Here is a 15958-nt window from a genome sequence, read left to right on the forward strand (position 1 = left end):
ATCATCCCCCTTTTCCCTTATGTGATTTAAACAAAATATCATCGAATTAGGCAATATTTTGCCCTTGTACCACGTTTTTGTTAATTTTCAGTTTATTGTTATTAATTTATTATATATACGATAAAAATGATGCAAACACATAATTGGTTAGAAAATAACCTTAAATACTTCATTTGCAACCAATTACTTGTTTCTCGTTAAAATACTGTGTAAGATATTAAAAGGGATGAAGTTCTGTTTTTATTGCATATATCGACGTTTCAGCCGGATTAGAGCGGTTTTACGTGTACATCTTCCATTGGTAATATAAACGGAAAATCAGGAACATTTTAGTTATTTCTAATGAAAACACATTGATTTTTATCATTTGTATTGGAAACAACATTTTAATATGTCTTTTCTGGGATCTAAGTAATACGAAACCTCGCCAAATAATTTGAAGTTAAAATCCTCAAATTTGGTTATATAGTGACTTTTTTCACGTTTTTCATGTAGTGTAATTTTACGTAAATATATTCGATTATACCAATATTTCGATATTACTTCATGTTTTCTCACGATATGTGATTTGGCCTTCATATCTCAGAATTTCGCATAATATTGCATTTTTTATCAAGTTTTCTTGCATTTTGTTTTGTACTAAAAATCATCGAATTTACCAATATTTTGACGTTTATCATCCCCCATTTCCTTTATGTGATTTAAACAAAATATCATCGAATTAGGCAATATTTTGCCGTTTTTCCACGTTTTTGTGAATTTTCAATTTATTGTTATTAGTTTATTATATATACGATAAAAATGATGCAAACACATAATTGGTTAGAAAATAACCTTAAATACTTCATTGGCAACCAATTACTTGCTTCTCGTTAAAATACTGTGTAAGATATTAAAAGGTTAGAAGTTCTGTTTTTATTGCATATATCGACGTTTCAGCCGGATTAGAGCGGTTTTACGTTACATCTTCCATTGGTAGTATAAACGGAAAATCAGGAACATTTTAGTTAATTCTAATGAAAACACATCGATTTATATCATTTGTATTGGAAACAACATTTTAATATGTCTTTTCTGGGATCTAAGTAATACGAAACCTCGCCATATAATTTGTAGTTAAAATCCTCAAATTTGGTAATATAGTGACTTTTTTCACGTTTTTCATGTAGTGTGATTTTACGTAAATATATTCGTTTATATTAATATTTCGACACTACTTCATGTTTTCTCACGATATGTGATTTAGCCTCCAAATCTCAGAATTTCGCATTATATTGCATTTTTTATCTAGTTTTTTTGCATTTGGTTTGTATAAAAAATCATCGAATTTAGCAATATTTTGACGTTTCATCCCCCATTTCCCCAATGTGATTTAAACAAAATATCATCGAATTAGGCAATATTTTGCCGTTTTTCCACGTTTTTGTGAATTTTCAGTTTATTGTTATTAATTCATTATATATACGATAAAAATGATGCAAATATATAATTGGTTAGAAATTAACCAGAAATACTTCATTATCAACCAACTATTTGTTTCTCGTTATGATACTGTGTAAGATATTTAAAAGGGGAGAAGTTCTGTTTTTATTGCATATATCGACGTTTCAGAAGGATTAGAGCGGTTTTACGTGTACATCTTCCATTGGTAATATAAACGGAAATCAGGAACATTTTAGTTAATTCTAATGAAAACACATCGATTTATATCATTTGTATTGAAAACAACATTTTAAAATGTCTTTTCTGGGATCTAAGTAATACGAAACCTCGCCATATAATTTGAAGTTAAAATCCTCAAATTTGGTAATATAGTGATTTTTTTCACGTTTTTCATGTAGTGTGATTTTACGTAAATATATTCGATTATACCAATATTTCGATATTACTACATGTTTTCTCACGATATGTGATTTGGCCTTCAAATCTCAGAATTTCGCATAATATTGCATTTTTTAGCAAGTTTTCTTGCATTTTGTTTTGTACTAAAAATCATCGAATTTAGCAATATTTTGATGTTTATCATCCCCCTTTTTCTTTATGTGATTTTAACAAAATATCATCGAATTAGGCAATATTTTGCCGTTTTTCCACGTTTTTGTGAATTTTCTGTTTAATGTTATTAATTTATTATATATTCGATAAAAATGATGCAAACATATAATTGGTTAGAAAATAACCTTAAATACTTCATTTTCTATCAATTGTTTGTTTCTAGTTAAAATACTGTGTAAGATATTGAAAGGGGAGAAGTTCTGTTTTTATTGCATATATCGACGTTTCAGCCGGATTAGAGCGGTTTTACGTGTACATCTTCCATTGGTAATATAAACGGAAAATCAGGAACATTTTAGTTAATTCTAATGAAAACACATCGATTTATATCATTTGTATTGGAAACAACATTTTAAAATGTCTTTTTTCTGGGATCTAAGTAATAAGAATCCTCGCTATATAATTTGAAGTTAAAATCCTCAAATTTGGTAATATAGTGACTTTTTTCACGTTTTTCATGTAGTGTGATTTTACGTAAATATATTCGTTTATACCAACATTTCGGCACTACTTCATGTTTTCTCACGATATGTGATTTAGCCTTCAAATCTCAGAATTTCGCATAATATTGTATATTTTAGCTACTTTCTTGCATTTGGTTTGTATAAAAAATCATCGAATTTAGCAATATTTTGACGTTCATCATCCCCCTTTTCGCTTATGTGAATTAAACAAAATATCATCGAATTAGGCAATATTTTGCCCTTGTTCCACGTTTTTGTAAATTTTCAGTTTATTGTTATTAATTTATTTATATACGATAAAAATGATGCAAACCTATAATTGGTTAGAAAACATTTGCAACCAATTACTTGTTTCTCGTTAAAATACTGTGTAAGATATTAAAAGGGATGAAGTTCTGTTTTTATTGCATATATCGACGTTTCAGCCGTATTAGAGCGGTTTTACGTGTACATCTTACATTGGTAATATAAACGTAAAGTCAGGAACATTTTAGTTAATTCTAATGAAAACACATTGATTTTTATCATTTTTTTGGAAACAACATTTTCATATTTCTTTTCTGGGATGTAAGTAATACGAAACCTCGCCTTATAATTTGAAGTTAAAATCCTCAAATTTGGTAATATCGTGACTTTTTTCACGTTTTTCATGTAGTGTGATTTTACGTAAATATATTCGTTTATACCAATATTTCGACACTACTTCATGTTTTCTCACGATATGTGATTTAGCCTTCAAATCTCAGAATTTCGCATTATATTGCATTTTTTAGCTAGTTTTCTTGCATTTGGTTTGTATAAAAAATCATCGAATTTAGCAATATTTTGACGTTATCATCCCCCATTTCCCTTATGTGATTTAAACAAAATATCATCGAATTAGGCAATATTTTGCCGTTTTTCCACGTTTTGTGTGAATTTTCAGTTTATTGTTAATAATTCATTATATATACGATAAAAATGATGCAAACATATAATTGGTTAGAAATTAACCAGAAATACTTCATTATCACCAACTATTTGTTTCTCGTTATGATACTGTGTAAGATATTTAAAGGGGAGAAGTTCTGTTTTTTATTGCATATATCGACGTTTCAGCCGGATTAGAGTGGTTTTACGTATAAACGGAAAATCAAGAACATTTTAGTTAATTCTAATGAAAACATATTGATTTTTATCATTTGTATTGGAAACAACATTTTAATATGTCTTTTCTGGGATCTAAGTAATACGAAACCTCGCCATATAATTTGAAGTTAAAATCCTCAAATTTGGTAATATAGTGATTTTTTTCACGTTTTTCATGTAGTGTGATTTTACGTAAATATATTCGATTATACCAATATTTCGATATTACTACATGTTTTCTCACGATATGTGATTTGGCCTTCAAATCTCAGAATTTCGCATAATATTGCATTTTTTAGCAAGTTTTCTTGCATTTTGTTTTGTACTAAAAATCATCGAATTTAGCAATATTTTGACGTTTATCATCCCCCTTTTTCTATATGTGATTTAAACAAAATATCATCGAATTAGGCAATAATTGGCCGTTTTTCCACGTTTTTGTGAATTTTCTGTTTAATGTTATTAATTTATTATATATACGATAAAAATGATGCAAACACATAATTGGTTAGAAAATAACTTTAAATACTTCATTTTCAATCAACTGTTTGTTTCTAGTTAAAATACTGTGTAAGATATTGAAAGGGGAGAAGTTCTGTTTTTATTGCATATATCGACGTTTCAGCCGGATTAGAGCGGTTTTACGTGTACATCTTCCATTGGTAATATAAACGGAAAATCAGGAACATTTTAGTTAATTCTAATGAAAACACATCGATTTATATCATTTGTATTGAAAACAACATTTTAAAATGTCTTTTCTGGGATCTACGTAATACGAAACCTCGCCATATAATTTGAAGTTAAAATCCTCAAATTTGGTAATATAGTGACTTTTTTCACTTTTTTCATGTAGTGTGATTTTACGTAAATATATTCGTGAAAATATATTATACCAACATTTCGGCACTACTTCATGTTTTCTCACGATATTTAGCCTTCAAATCTCAGAATTTCGCATTATATTGCATTTTTTAGCTAGTTTTCTTGCATTTGGTTTGTATACAAAATCATCGAATTTAGCAATATTTTGACGTTCATCATCCCCCTTTTCCCTTATGTGATTTAAACAAAATATCATCGAATTAGGCAATATTTTGCCTTGTACCACGTTTTTGTTAATTTTCAGTTTATTGTTATTAATTTATTATATATACGATAAAAATGATGCAAACACATAATTGGTTAGAAAATAACCTTAAATACTTCATTTGCAACCAATTACTTGTTTCTCGTTAAAATACTGTGTAAGATATTAAAAGGGATGAAGTTCTGTTTTTATTGCATATATCGACGTTTCAGCCGGATTAGAGCGGTTTTACGTGTACATCTTCATTGGTAATATAAACGGAAAATCAGGAACATTTTAGTTATTTCTAATGAAAACACATTGATTTTTATCATTTGTATTGGAAACAACATTTTAATATGTCTTTTCTGGGATCTAAGTAATACGAAACCTCGCCAAATAATTTGAAGTTAAAATCCTCAAATTTTTATATAGTGACTTTTTTCACGTTTTTCATGTAGTGTAATTTTACGTAAATATATTCGATTATACCAATATTTCGATATTACTTCATGTTTTCTCACGATATGTGATTTGGCCTTCAAATCTCAGAATTTCGCATAATATTGCATTTTTTATCAAGTTTTCTTGCATTTTGTTTTGTACTAAAAATCATCGAATTTACCAATATTTTGACGTTTATCATCCCCCATTTCCTTTATGTGATTTAAACAAAATATCATCGAATTAGGCAATATTTTGCCGTTTTTCCACGTTTTTGTGAATTTTCAATTTATTGTTATTAATTTATTATATATACGATAAAAATGATGCAAACACATAATTGGTTAGAAAATAACCTTAAATACTTCATTGGCAACCAATTACTTGCTTCTCGTTAAAATACTGTGTAAGATATTAAAAGGTTAGAAGTTCTGTTTTTATTGCATATTTCGACGTTTCAGCCGGATTAGAGCGGTTTTACGTGTACATCTTCCATTGGTAGTATAAACGGAAAATCAGGAACATTTTAGTTAATTCTAATGAAAACACATCGATTTATATCATTTGTATTGGAAACAACATTTTAATATGTCTTTTCTGGGATCTAAGTAATACGAAACCTCGCCATATAATTTGTAGTTAAAATCCTCAAATTTGGTAATATAGTGACTTTTTTCACGTTTTTCATGTAGTGTGATTTTACGTAAATATATTCGTTTATATTAATATTTCGACACTACTTCATGTTTTCTCACGATATGTGATTTAGCCTTCAAATCTCAGAATTTCGCATTATATTGCATTTTTAATCTAGTTTTTTTTGCATTTGGTTTGTATAAAAAATCATCGAATTTAGCAATATTTTGACGTTTATCATCCCCCATTTCCCCAATGTGATTTAAACAAAATATCATCGAATTAGGCAATATTTTGCCGTTTTTCCACGTTTTTGTGAATTTTCAGTTTATTGTTATTAATTCATTATATATACGATAAAAATGATGCAAATATATAATTGGTTAGAAATTAACCAGAAATACTTCATTATCAACCAACTATTTGTTTCTCGTTATGATACTGTGTAAGATATTTAAAAGGGGAGAAGTTCTGTTTTTATAGCAAATATCGACGTTTCAGAAGGATTAGAGCGGTTTTACGTGTACATCTTCCATTGGTAATATAAACGGAAAATCAGGAACATTTTAGTTAATTCTAATGAAAACACATCGATTTATATCATTTGTATTGAAAACAACATTTTAAAATGTCTTTTTTCTGGGATCTAAGTAATACGAAACCTCGCCATATAATTTGAAGTTAAAATCCTCAAATTGTGGTAATATAGTGATTTTTTTCACGTTTTTCAATGTAGTGTGATTTACGTAAATATATTCGATTATACCAATATTTCGATATTACTACATGTTTTCTCACGATATGTGATTTGGCCTTCAAATCTCAGAATTTCGCCATAATATTGCATTTTTTAGCAAGTTTTCTTTGCATTTTGTTTTGTACTAAAAATCATCGAATTTAGCAATATTTTGATGTTTATCATCCCCCTTTTTCTTTATGTGATTTTAACAAAATATCATCGAATTAGGCAATATTTTGCCGTGTTTTTTCCACGTTTTTTGTGAATTTTCTGTTTAATGTTTTAATTTATTATATATTCGATAAAAATGATGCAAACATATAATTGGTTAGAAAATAACCTTAAATACTTCATTTTCTATCAATTGTTTGTTTCTAGTTAAAATACTGTGTAAGATATTGAAAGGGGAGAAGTTCTGTTTTTATTGCATATATCGACGTTTCAGCCGGATTAGAGCGGTTTTACGTGTACATCTTCCATTGGTAATATAAACGGAAAATCAGGAACATTTTAGTAAATTCTAATGAAAAGACATCGATTTATATCATTTGTATTGGAAACAACATTTTAAAATGTCTTTTCTGGGATCTAAGTAATAAGACTCCTCGCTATATAATTTGAAGTTAAAATCCTCAAATTTGGTAATATAGTGACTTTTTTCACGTTTTTCATGTAGTGTGATTTTACGTAATATATTCGTTATTACCAACATTTCGGCACTACTTCATGTTTTCTCACGATATGTGATTTAGCCTTCAAATCTCAGAATTTCGCATAATATTGTATATTTTAGCTACTTTTCTTGCATTTGGTTTGTATAAAAATCATCGAATTTAGCAATATTTTGACGTTCATCATCCCCCTTTTTCGCTTATGTGAATTAAACAAAATATCATCGAATTAGGCAATATTTTGCCTTGTTCCACGTTTTTTGTAAATTTTCAGTTTATTGGTTATTAATTTATTATATATACGATAAAAATGATGCAAACCTATAATTGGTTAGAAAACATTTGCAACCAATTACTTGTTTCTCGTTAAAATACTGTGTAAGATATTAAAAGGGATGAAGTTCTGTTTTTATTGCATATATCGACGTTTCAGGCGTATTAGAGCGGTTTTACGTGTACATCTTACATTGGTAAAGTCAGGAACATTTTAGTTAATTCTAATGAAAACACATTGATTTTTATCATTTTTATTGGAAACAACATTTTCATATTTCTTTTCTGGGATGTAAGTAATACGAAACCTCGCCTTATAATTTGAAGTTAAAATCCTCAAATTTGGTAATATAGTGACTTTTTTCACGTTTTTCATATAGTGTGATTTTACGTAAATATATTCGTTTATACCAATATTTCGACACTACTTCATGTTTTCTCACGATATGTGATTTAGCCTTCAAATCTCAGAATTTCGCATTATATTGCATTTTTTAGCTAGTTTTCTTGCATTTGGTTTGTATAAAAAATCATCGAATTTAGCAATATTTTGACGTTTATCATCCCCCATTTCCCTTATGTGATTTAAACAAAATATCATCGAATTAGGCAATATTTTGCCGTTTTTCCACGTTTTGTGTGAATTTTCAGTTTATTGTTATTAATTCATTATATATACGATTAAAATGATGCAAACATATAATTGGTTAGAAATTAACCAGAAATACTTCATTATCAACCAACTATTTGTTTCTCGTTATGATACTGTGTAAGATATTTAAAAGGGGGAGAAGTTCTGTTTTTATTGCATATATCGACGTTTTAGCCGGATTAGAGTGGTTTTACGTATAAACGGAAAATCAAGAACATTTTAGGTAATTCTAATGAAAACACATTGATTTTTATCATTTGTATTGGAAACAACATTTTAATATGTCTTTTCTGGGATCTAAGTAATACGAAACCTCGCCATATAATTTGAAGTTAAAATCCTCAAATTTGGTAATATAGTGATTTTTTTCACGTTTTTCATGTAGTGTGATTTTACGTAAATATATTCGATTATACCAATATTTCGATATTACTACATGTTTTCTCACGATATGTGATTTGGCCTTCAAATCTCAGAATTTCGCATAATATTGCATTTTTTAGCAAGTTTTCTTGCATTTTGTTTTGTACTAAAAATCATCGAATTTAGCAATATTTTGATGTTTATCATCCCCCTTTTTCTTTATGTGATTTTAACAAAATATCATCGAATTAGTCAATATTTTGCCGTTTTTCCACGTTTTTGTGAATTTTCTGTTTAATATTATTAATTTATTATATATTCGATAAAAATGATGCAAACATATAATTGGTTAGAAAATAACCTTAAATACTTCATTTTCTATCAACTGTTTGTTTCTAGTTAAAATACTGTGTAAGATATTGAAAGGGGAGAAGTTCTGTTTTTATTGCATATATCGACGTTTCAGCCGGATTAGAGCGGTTTTACGTGTACATCTTCCATTGGTAATATAAACGGAAAATCAGGAACATTTTAGTTAATTCTAATGAAAACACATTGATTTATATCATTTGTATTGGAAACAACATTTTAAAATGGCTTTTCTGGGATCTAAGTAATAAGAATCCTCGCTATATAATTTGAAGTTAAAATCCTCAAATTTGGTAATATAGTGACTTTTTTCACGTTTTTCATGTAGTGTGATTTTACGTAAATATATTCGTTTATACCAACATTTCGGCACTACTTCATGTTTTCTCACGATATGTGATTTAGCCTTCAAATCTTAGAATTTCGCATAATATTGTATATTTTAGCTACTTTTCTTGCATTTGGTTTGTATAAAAAATCATCGAATTTAGCAATATTTTGACGTTCATCATCCCCCTTTTCGCTTATGTGAATTAAACAAAATATCATCGAATTAGGCAATATTTTGCCCTTGTTCCACGTTTTTGTAAATTTTCAGTTTATTGTTATTAATTTATTATATATACGATAAAAATGATGCAAACCTATAATTGGTTAGAAAACATTTGCAACCAATTACTTGTTTCTCGTTAAAATACTGTGTAAGATATTAAAAGGGAAGAAGTTCTGTTTTTATTGCATATATCGACGTTTCAGGCGTATTAGAGCGGTTTTACGTGTACATCTTACATTGGTAAAGTCAGGAACATTTTAGTTAATTCTAATGAAAACACATTGATTTTTATCATTTTTATTGGAAACAACATTTTCATATTTCTTTTCTGGGATGTAAGTAATACGAAACCTCGCCTTATAATTTGAAGTTAAAATCCTCAAATTTGGTAATATAGTGACTTTTTTCACGTTTTTCATATAGTGTGATTTTACGTAAATATATTCGTTTATACCAATATTTCGACACTACTTCATGTTTTCTCACGATATGTGATTTAGCCTTCAAATCTCAGAATTTCGCATTATATTGCATTTTTTAGCTAGTTTTCTTGCATTTGGTTTGTATAAAAAATCATCGAATTTAGCAATATTTTGACGTTTATCATCCCCCATTTCCCTTATGTGATTTAAACAAAATATCATCGAATTAGGCAATATTTTGCCGTTTTTCCACGTTTTGTGTGAATTTTCAGTTTATTGTTATTAATTCATTATATATACGATAAAAATGATGCAAACATATAATTGGTTAGAAATTAACCAGAAATACTTCATTATCAACCAACTATTTGTTTCTCGTTATGATACTGTGTAAGATATTTAAAAGGGGAGAAGTTCTGTTTTTTATTGCATATATCGACGTTTTAGCCGGATTAGAGTGGTTTTACGTATAAACGGAAAATCAAGAACATTTTAGGTAATTCTAATGAAAACACATTGATTTTTATCATTTGTATTGGAAACAACATTTTAATATGTCTTTTCTGGGATCTAAGTAATACGAAACCTCGCCATATAATTTGAAGTTAAAATCCTCAAATTTGGTAATATAGTGATTTTTTTCACGTTTTTCATGTAGTGTGATTTTACGTAAATATATTCGATTATACCAATATTTCGATATTACTACATGTTTTCTCACGATATGTGATTTGGCCGTCAAATCTCAGAATTTCGCATAATATTGCATTTTTTAGCAAGTTTTCTTGCATTTTGTTTTGTACTAAAAATCATCGAATTTAGCAATATTTTGATGTTTATCATCCCCCTTTTTCTTTATGTGATTTTAACAAAATATCATCGAATTAGGCAATATTTTGCCGTTTTTCCACGTTTTTGTGAATTTTCTGTTTAATATTATTAATTTATTATATATTCGATAAAAATGATGCAAACATATAATTGGTTAGAAAATAACCTTAAATACTTCATTTTCTATCAACTGTTTGTTTCTAGTTAAAATACTGTGTAAGATATTGAAAGGGGAGAAGTTCTGTTTTTATTGCATATATCGACGTTTCAGCCGGATTAGAGCGGTTTTACGTGTACATCTTCCATTGGTAATATAAACGGAAAATCAGGAACATTTTAGTTAATTCTAATGAAAACACATCGATTTATATCATTTGTATTGGAAACAACATTTTAAAATGGCTTTTCTGGGATCTAAGTAATAAGAATCCTCGCTATATAATTTGAAGTTAAAATCCTCAAATTTGGTAATATAGTGACTTTTTTCACGTTTTTCATGTAGTGTGATTTTACGTAAATATATTCGTTTATACCAACATTTCGGCACTACTTCATGTTTTCTCACGATATGTGATTTAGCCTTCAAATCTTAGAATTTCGCATAATATTGTATATTTTAGCTACTTTTCTTGCATTTGGTTTGTATAAAAAATCATCGAATTTAGCAATATTTTGACGTTCATCATCCCCCTTTTCGCTTATGTGAATTAAACAAAATATCATCGAATTAGGCAATATTTGGCCCTTGTTCCACGTTTTTGTAAATTTTCAGTTTATTGTTATTAATTTATTATATATACGATAAAAATGATGCAAACCTATAATTGGTTAGAAAACATTTGCAACCAATTACTTGTTTCTCGTTAAAATACTGTGTAAGATATTAAAAGGGATGAAGTTCTGTTTTTATTGCATATATCGACGTTTCAGCCTTATTAGAGCGGTTTTACGTGTACATCTTACATTGGTAATATAAATGTAAAGTCAGGAACATTTTAGTTAATTCTAATGAAAACACATTGATTTTTATCATTTTTTTTGGAAACAACATTTTCATATTTCTTTTCTGGGATGTAAGTAATACGAAACCTCGCCTTATAATTTGAAGTTAAAATCCTCAAATTTGGTAATATCGTGACTTTTTTCACGTTTTTCATGTAGTGTGATTTTACGTAAATATATTCGTTTATACCAATATTTCGACACTACTTCATGTTTTCTCACGATATGTGATTTAGCCTTTAAATCTCAGAATTTCGCATTATATTGCATTTTTTAGCTAGTTTTCTTGCATTTGGTTTGTATAAAAAATCATCGAATTTAGCAATATTTTGACGTTTATCATCCCCAATTTCCCTTATATGATTTAAACAAAATATCATCGAATTAGGCAATATTTTGCCGTTTTTCCACGTTTTGTGTGAATTTTCAGTTTATTGTTAATAATTCATTATATATACGATAAAAATGATGCAAACATATAATTGGTTAGAAATTAACCAGAAATACTTCATTATCAACCAACTATTTGTTTCTCGTTATGATACTGTGTAAGATATTTAAAAGGGGAGAAGTTCTGTTTTTTATTGCATATATCGACGCTTCAGCCGGATTAGAGTGGTTTTACGTATAAACGGTAAATCAAGAACATTTTAGTTAATTCTAATGAAAACACATCGATTTATATCATTTGTATTGAAAACAACATTTTAAAATGTCTTTTCTGGGATCTAAGTAATACGAAACCTCGCCATATAATTTGAAGTTAAAATCCTCAAATTTGGTAATATAGTGACTTTTTTCACTTTTTTCATATAGTGTGATTTTACGTAAATATATTCGTTTATACCAACATTTCGGCACTACTTCATGTTTTCTCACGATATGTGATTTAGCCTTCAAATCTCAGAATTTCGCATAATATTGCATTTTTTAGCTAGTTTTCTTGCATTTGGTTTGTATAAAAAATCATCGAATTTAGCAATATTTTGACGTTCATCATCCCCCTTTTCCCTTATGTGATTTAAACAAAATATCATCGAATTAGGCAATATTTTGCCCTTGTTGCACGTTTTTGTGAATTTTCAGTTTATTGTTATTAATTTATTATATATACGATAAAAATGATGCAAACACATAATTGGTTAGAAAATAACCTTAAATACTTCATTTGCAACCAAGAAACAAGTAATTACTTGTTTCTCGTTAAAATACTGTGTAAGATATTAAAAGGCATGAAGTTCTGTTTTTATTGCATATATCGACGTTTATGTTTCTTTATGTGATTTAAACAAATTATCATCGAATTAGGCAATAATTTGCCGTTTTTCCACGTTTTTGTGAATTTTCAGTTTATTGCTATTAATTAATATAGTGACTTTTTTAATGTTTTTCATGTAGTGTGATTTTACGTAAATATATTCGTTTATACCAATATTTCGACACTACTTCATGTTTTCTCACGATATGTGATTTAGCCTTCAAATCTCAGAATTTCGCATTATATTGCATTTTTTATCTAGTTTTTTTGCATTTGGTTTGTATAAAAAATCATCGAATTTATATATATACGATAAAAATGATGCAAACATATAATTGGATAGATATTAACCAGAAATACTTCATTATCAACCAACTATTTGTTTCTCGTTATGATACTGTGTAAGATATTTAAAAGGGGGGGAAGTTCTGTTTTTATTGCATATATCGACGTTTCAGCCGGATTAGAGCGGTTTTACGTGTAAATCTTCTATTGGTAATATAAACGGAAAATCAGGAATATTTTAGTTAATTCTAATGAAAATACATTGATTTTTATCATTTGTATTGGAAACAACATTTTAATATGTCTTTTCTGGGATGTAAGTAATACGAAACCTCGCCATATAATTTGAAGTTAAAATCCTCAAATTTGGTAATATAGTGACTTTTTCACTTTTTTCATGTAGTGTGATTTTACGTAAATATATTCGTGAAAATATATTATACCAACATTTCGGCACTACTTCATGTTTTCTCACGATATGTGATTTAGCCTTCAAATCTCAGAATTTCGCATTATATTGCATTTTTTTAGCTAGTTTTCTTGCATTTGGTTTGTATAAAAAATCATCGAATTTAGCAATATTTTGACGTTTATCATCCCCCTTTTCTCTTATGTGATTTAAACAAAATATCATCGAATTAGGCAATATTTTGCCGTTTTTCCACGTTTTGTGTGAATTTTCAGTTTATTGTTATTAATTCATTATATATACGATAAAAATGATGCAAACATATAATTGGTTAGAAATTAACCAGAAATACTTCATTATCAACCAACTATTTGTTTCTCGTTATGATACTGTGTAAGATATTTAAAAGGGGAGAAGTTCTGTTTTTTATTGCATATATCGACGTTTTAGCCGGATTAGAGTGGTTTTACGTATAAACGGAAAATCAAGAACATTTTAGTTAATTCTAATGAAAACACATTGATTTTTATCATTTGTATTGGAAACAACATTTTAATATGTCTTTTCTGGGATCTAAGTAATACGAAACCTCGCCATATAATTTGAAGTTAAAATCCTCAAATTTGGTAATATAGTGACTTTTTTCACGTTTTTCATGTAGTGTGATTTTACGTAAATATATTCGTTTATACCAACATTTCGGCACTACTTCATGTTTTCTCACGATATGTGATTTAGCCTTCAAATCTTAGAATTTCGCATAATATTGTATATTTTAGCTACTTTTCTTGCATTTGGTTTGTATAAAAAATCATCGAATTTAGCAATATTTTGACGTTCATCATCCCCCTTTTCGCTTATGTGAATTAAACAAAATATCATCGAATTAGGCAATATTTGGCCCTTGTTCCACGTTTTTGTAAATTTTCAGTTTATTGTTATTAATTTATTATATATACGATAAAAATGATGCAAACCTATAATTGGTTAGAAAACATTTGCAACCAATTACTTGTTTCTCGTTAAAATACTGTGTAAGATATTAAAAGGGATGAAGTTCTGTTTTTATTGCATATATCGACGTTTCAGCCTTATTACAGCGGTTTTACGTGTACATCTTACATTGGTAATATAAATGTAAAGTCAGGAACATTTTAGTTAATTCTAATGAAAACACATTGATTTTTATCATTTTTTTTGGAAACAACATTTTCATATTTCTTTTCTGGGATGTAAGTAATACGAAACCTCGCCTTATAATTTGAAGTTAAAATCCTCAAATTTGGTAATATCGTGACTTTTTTCACGTTTTTCATGTAGTGTGATTTTACGTAAATATATTCGTTTATACCAATATTTCGACACTACTTCATGTTTTCTCACGATATGTGATTTAGCCTTTAAATCTCAGAATTTCGCATTATATTGCATTTTTTAGCTAGTTTTCTTGCATTTGGTTTGTATAAAAAATCATCGAATTTAGCAATATTTTGACGTTTATCATCCCCAATTTCCCTTATATGATTTAAACAAAATATCATCGAATTAGGCAATATTTTGCCGTTTTTCCACGTTTTGTGTGAATTTTCAGTTTATTGTTAATAATTCATTATATATACGATAAAAATGATGCAAACATATAATTGGTTAGAAATTAACCAGAAATACTTCATTATCAACCAACTATTTGTTTCTCGTTATGATACTGTGTAAGATATTTAAAAGGGGAGAAGTTCTGTTTTTTATTGCATATATCGACGCTTCAGCCGGATTAGAGTGGTTTTACGTATAAACGGTAAATCAAGAACATTTTAGTTAATTCTAATGAAAACACATCGATTTATATCATTTGTATTGAAAACAACATTTTAAAATGTCTTTTCTGGGATCTAAGTAATACGAAACCTCGCCATATAATTTGAAGTTAAAATCCTCAAATTTGGTAATATAGTGACTTTTTTCACTTTTTTCATATAGTGTGATTTTACGTAAATATATTCGTTTATACCAACATTTCGGCACTACTTCATGTTTTCTCACGATATGTGATTTAGCCTTCAAATCTCAGAATTTCGCATAATATTGCATTTTTTAGCTAGTTTTCTTGCATTTGGTTTGTATAAAAAATCATCGAATTTAGCAATATTTTGACGTTCATCATCCCCCTTTTCCCTTATGTGATTTAAACAAAATATCATCGAATTAGGCAATATTTTGCCCTTGTTGCACGTTTTTGTGAATTTTCAGTTTATTGTTATTAATTTATTATATATACGATAAAAATGATGCAAACACATAATTGGTTAGAAAATAACCTTAAATACTTCATTTGCAA

The sequence above is a fragment of the Procambarus clarkii genome, chromosome 42 (genome assembly GCF_040958095.1).
Source record: "Procambarus clarkii isolate CNS0578487 chromosome 42, FALCON_Pclarkii_2.0, whole genome shotgun sequence".
NCBI lineage: Eukaryota > Metazoa > Arthropoda > Malacostraca > Decapoda > Cambaridae > Procambarus > Procambarus clarkii.